This window comes from Perna viridis, chromosome 15 (genome assembly GCF_037379345.1).
Source record: "Perna viridis isolate PV_CMFRI_1.1 ecotype Kerala chromosome 15, ASM3737934v1, whole genome shotgun sequence".
Taxonomy (NCBI): domain Eukaryota; kingdom Metazoa; phylum Mollusca; class Bivalvia; order Mytilida; family Mytilidae; genus Perna; species Perna viridis.
This window is the reverse complement of record NC_142459.1, coordinates 26,992,211-26,998,723: the sequence shown is the minus strand read 5'-3', so window position 1 is coordinate 26,998,723 and position 6,513 is coordinate 26,992,211.

The window sequence follows — 6,513 nt, the reverse complement described above, 5'->3', positions numbered from 1 at the left end:
CCTTAAAAAAATATAAAACACATTACGCAAATCTTTTTAATAGTTATGTCTAAAATATATTTTGAAAAGATTCCTGTGGTCCTATAATTATGCGATGCTGTTAAGGAATCTACTGGTTTGGTGTCACCATGGTTTATACCACGCAACAGCTTCCCAAATCATCTTTTGCCTCTCTAACCGTTCTCCAATTCCCTGAGTTAACATTCTGGTGTGGTGACTTACTTAATTTGCCTCATTACAATCCGACGCATGAAAAAAAATGCCAAAAGAGAATTACCAATAATAGCCAAGGTAATTAAAAACCTCAGTGGACTTCTATCAGGGTCTCGCTTTTAATATAAATTACCTATAGAAGCCCAAGAGCGGATGTGAAGCCAGGAAAAATATATACTCTGACATTTCCTTTGTTTACACGTAAAATAATCTAGGGTTCATAGGTCACCAACAACTACGGAAATGTACACGCTTGTAATGCAGTACATGTACACTTACTATGAGTGGCGGATCATGTCACAATAGGGATATTTCTATCGGCTTACTTTCAACAAGTATCAGCTTACTTTTCAAAAGTATCGGTTTACTTTCAACAAGTGTCGGCTTACTTTTGAAAAGTAAGCAGATAGAAATAACTTTATGCATAAAGTAAAAAATATCCCTATTATGACACGAACCGCCACTGATACACTTATGGAAGTTTTCGAAATGAATCTAAAAGCATGCAGGGAGAAAGGCTCATATAGCCACATGAAATAATGTTTAAATTACACACCAATCATGTGATATTTACTTGCATTAAAACTTAAAATAGATTTTAGACTGTAATGACAACGAAAAATCTAGAATATAGCTTGTCTTAGCCAATAAATTAAATGCACATTGATATTCTACTCAACAACTTCAAAACCAGAAAAAAAAAACATATAACTCTCTTCTTTAAAAAACTGTCGATCCGCCCCTGTACGGGCGCAATTTCATTTTAGTGGACCCAATGTTCTTTATTTTTTATTTTTTATTTTTTTTTTGGGGGGGGGACGGAATATTTTTTACATATTCTCCCAACAAATTGTCTTAGTTCAGCCTTTCATTCATCCCTCCCACCAACCTGAAACCCTGGATCCGCCCCTGTTTGATATGCCATCAACATGAAATGAAGCGAATTGATGAATCGAAATGAAAAAAATCTTTAACACATTCTGGAAATGGAAAGCAAGTTTCTTACATAAAGGAAATATTCTCCACACTGAACTATTTTAACACGTCGATGTTAATCCTTTTGATGCGCCAATAATTTATCATAAAAAAAAAAACACTTGAAAACGAAGAATAAGCTAAGTTGGTCGTACGTGTACTATGGTTTGTAATGGATATGAATAAAGAAACCGTCTCAGCTGTGTCTGTAGGTTTCATTTTTATATACCATGCATGATTAACCATAGTATAACCTAATCATGAAAATAAATACATCAGGTACAAAACCTGTATTTAATTTCTCTACCTTGTATACATGTACATGTAGTAAAATTATTAAGTTCCACCTTTAATACTTCTATCGAAAAATAAAATAGCTTTTTTAGATTTTGGAACGTAATTGTAAGATATTACACATGCGTATGATAATTTAATTAAAATTCGGGACAGAAAATCAAAGGGCGGACCCGGAGCTTTGTTCTTTATTTCAAATATACATCAATTAAGAATACTTTTTGAAATATTTAGGTGGCCCTTAGAAGGACCGTTTTATATCTGTAAACTCAGTATCTATTTTTTGAACCACTGACTGGATACATGTCCATTGGCATATCTAAGTAAAGTATGACAGACCGGCTGGTTAATTACTAGTGCACCACTCTGAGTTGTAGTACATCTCCATGACATATATGACACACAGGCTGGTTACTAGTGCGCACTCCGAGTTGTAGTAACTCTCCATGGCATGTATGACACACAGGCTGGTTACTAGTGCACCACTCCGAATTGCAGTATCCCTCTATGACATGTATGGCACACAGGCTGATTACTAGTGCAGCGGTCTAAATTAGTTGACTTCCCTAAGTATTATTCAGATAACAGAACTTAAGGCTTGATTTCTCTCAATTTCCACGCCTGGAGACACAATATCGTATCTACAGGTTGAAAGCCACGACTGCGGACTGAACCGCGATTGGAACTGGAAGTAGAAAATCCAAGGAGAATTTTGATATTTCTGGTTAGTTGAAAAAAATGCGAATACATGTATAACGAATATAACGAAAACATAAAATTAATGCTCTTAAAATGAAGTTTAAGAAACGAATGATTTTGCTGTTTCTTCCGCTATGGAATTTTGTCCGACCGTGATCTCAGAATACGCAAGGTGGAGTATTATGAAACTTTGTACACATATGCGGTTCAACCAGAAGTTAAGTCTAAGAATATATATCTACCAATATGTTGTCCGTTGCCATAGAAACCGACTTTACCGCTAAAAAAATAAATTCTCCAATTAGGATGAAATTTTCTTTGAAGGGTAAAAATGACATGGCGAGTGAAAAAAAATATTTTTGGCAGTTTGGATTTTTTTTAGAATCACAGATAAGATCACAGATAAGGAGCGTTTTAGGAATCCTTCATGATCCCCCAGATCTTGATTTTCTCAGTAAAAAATGGGCGGTACATTACAGTTTATTCGCTGCAAAACTAAGAATTTCTCTCTTTTCAAGAAAATCAAATAAACGAAAATGAAATCTTCAATCCAGGTTCGTCGAGGTCGACACAAATTTGGTTTATTTATTAATTTAATTTTGTTTTCGTTTTTGTTGTTGTGAGAGACATGTTTATTGTGGTAAATTCGGTGTGACAATCCAAGTTGAGGTGACGCAGTATACTAGGATGACACTTACTTGAAGCAATACATGTAAAACTTTGTACGAGTTTTAAAGACATTTTTTGTACAAAACGTAATCAGTTGATGCATATAAATATAACGTATGATTTTGGTACTGAGGAAATAATTTGAAATTTGTTCACGATCATATTCACGATCTACAATTTTATTCGCCTCCTCCTTCACGATTATAAAGGTGTTTTTATTTCGTCTAATAAATGTATTTTTAATGGACATTTAGAACATGCAATCTAAAATGACAGGGTCAAGAAGTAATACTTTTACTTTAGCATTTTGAAAGAAAATGTGAGCCTGTACAAAATGTATATATCAATGAAACTCTGGCATTTTACTTCATCAATAAGACAAAGCCTTGCGACACAGCTTATATTTATACGCTTATTAGCAAGTCCCAAGCGTAGAACCAGATTTCTTTAGGTGGGGCGGTTTCAGACTCACTAAGGCTCCGCCCTTTAGTAATAACCGCCTAGGTGGTCTCAGGGTATCGTGCTCGCCTTGAGTGCGGGAGGTCGTTGGTTCGAACCTCGGCCGAGTCGCAAAATTTTTTAAATTGGTAGCAACAAGAACACAGTATACGGAGATTGAGTGCCGACTGGTTGGCTCGTGGTCAGAATAATGTGTCTGAATTAGGACACATTCCTACTTGTCCTGTGGACTGTTGCTTCTGTGAGCTAGTACATGTACAATAAAAATCGAGCTTAGCGTGTCGGACTGGTACAATTTAAAACAAGGTCTGTTCGATTGGTCAATCGTTCTAGTCCTGAAATGCATGAAATATCTGCCCTATGACGTTAAACTATAATCAATTAATCAATCCCTATAGGTTACAGACCACCAATTCAACCAATGAGCATTCGGAACGTACGCAAAAATAGTCCTACGCAGAAATTACCCCTGTTCCTCATAGTGCTGTGAAAAAAGTTCTCATCTTATTTAAAAAAATTAAACAGTTTCTGAAAGGAAAAACATTTCTGTACATTTTATAGGTGCATTTTGCTTCTTGTGATGTGAAGCCTAATCTCCATAATGATTTTTAAATATACCCCTATCTTGTGAAAACACTGGGATTTCCCATGCTATTTATAGACCCTTCACTTCCGGTGACCAGTACTGCACTGCAAGTCTGCTAACCCCACATGCCATTCTGAGGATTGTGAGCTGACATATGTAGAATCATGCTGATATATAGTCATCTGCAGGTTAAAGTTAAGGTAAAGTCCAGAGAAGCCATTGAATATTGTGAAATTAGCATAGAAGCCTATGGGAAGTGGAATTAGTGGTTTTTAGCCTTAAGTAATTACTCCGTCCTTCCGTCTGTAATAAATCGTGACCAGCCTGTTGCTTTTTTCTTTGACATTTGACATTAGGTTAGATCAAGACGATGTGTGGCGTACCATGGTTGGTGATCTTCGACCTTGAATGTTGATGTCAAGATCAAATTAATGATCTTTTGTCTACATACATTGTAACTGTGTTGTGTTTGGGCTGTAATGTGTTTTGCGCGATACATTTTGTAAGTTGAATATGTTGTGCATTGCTGATGCGTAAGATTTTTTCCTCATAGGGACTCAAACAGATGGATTCCATCTCAATGATACATGTATTTATTATTTTTAGTGTTTACCCTAAAATGTAGTATTTATTTCTGTAGTCGATGATCTATGACGGTTGTACATATGTTTTTTCCGTTACAACATTCTCTATTTGTCACAATCACTTGATATTTTAAAACGCAAGCACCATACCGGTGCATCTGGTCCACGCTCTATTTTTAGAGGAGTTATTATAACTAGTTATTATATTTGCTTTGTAGTGTTTGAATATTCTCTTTGACGGGTGGACAGGGAGGTACTTTATCCCGCTTCCCTCTCTATATACCACCGCCTCCCACCCTCCCAACAAACGCTTCCCGACCCTTTAACTTTACCCCTGGTTAATTTTCCCAACCATAATCCCCGCTTCTCGTATTTGCCACATCCCGTTCGCCGCCTCTTCGACCACCGTTCCCCGTTCCTTCCAACACCGTTCTCCAACCTTTAAACCACCGAATCCCCCATCCCCGTCCACCCTGCCCTCCCAGTCTTGTCTTTATCTTTGGAATCATTCGAATCTTAGTTCCCTTGATTAATCTTGCATGTCCCTCCATGTAAGTTTATATTAGACCCCGAACACCTGTCTAAACCATTTTTTCCATATAAGTTTATTTTGGACCTTGGTTAATCGAACACCTATCTAAACCAGTCCCTCCATATCAGTTTATTTTAGTTCTTCGTATACCGAAAACCTGTCTAAACCAGTCTCTTCAAATAAGTGTATTTTGAAACTTGGTTAAACGAACACTTGTCTAAACCAGTCCCCATATAAGTTTACTTTATTCCTTTGTAAATTCAAAACCTGTCTAAACCAGTCCCTCCATATAAGTTCATTTTGAACCTTGTTAAACCGAACACTTGTCTAAACCAGTCTCTCCATATAAGTTTAAATTAGACCTCGGTAAATCCAACACCTGTCTAAGCCAGTCTCTCAATGGAAGTTCATTTTGAATCTTGTTAAACAGAACACCTTTCTAAACCAGTCTCTCCATATCAGTTTATTTTAAAACTTTGTATATCGAACATCGGTCTTCAGCAGTCTCTCCATATAAATTTATTTTATACCTTCGTATACCAGGCACATTTCTTAACCAATCTATCCATACAAGTTTATTTTAGACCTTCATATACCAAACACCTGTCTAAACCAGTCATTCCACACAAGTTTATTTTGAATCTTGCTTAATCGAACAACTGTCTCAACCAGTCTCTTCATCTGTTTTTTCATCCTTGGAAAACCGAACACCTGTCAAAGCCAGTCTCCCCATATCAAACACCTATCTCAACCATTCTCTCCATATAATTTTACTTTGGACCTTCGTAAACCGAACACCTGCCTTAACCAGTCTTTTCATCTGTTTTTTTACCTTGAAACCGAACACCTGTCAAAACCAGTCTCTCCATATCGAACACCTGTCTAAACCAGGCTCGCCATATCTTATTTATTTTGAACCTTGGTAAATCGAACACCTGTCTAATCCAGTCTGTTCATGTTTTTTTAACCTTTGTAAACCATACAATTGTCTAAACCAGTCTCTCCATATAGTTTATTTTAGACCTCTGTGAACCGAACATCTGTTTAAATCAGTCCCCCATATAAGTTTACTTTACACCTTTATAAATTTAACATCTGTCTAAACCAGTCTATCCATACAAGTTTATTATGAACCTTGGTAAACCGATTACTTGTCTGAACCAGTCCTTCCATATAAGTTTATTTTAGACCTTGGTAAATCGAACACCTGTCTAGACCAGTTCCTCCATATAAGTTAATTTAAGACCTTCGTATACAAAACGTCTGTCTTAACCAGTCCCTCCATGAGTTTATTTTACACCTTATACTGAACACCTGTCTACACCAGTCTATCCATACAAGTTAATTATGAACCTTGGTTAACCAAACACTTGTTTTAACCAGTCTCTCCATATAAGTTTATTTTAAACCTTTGTATACCAAACACCTGTCTAATCCAGTCCTTCCATATAAGTTTATTTTAGAACTCGGTAAACTGAACACCTGTCTAAACCAGTCTCTCC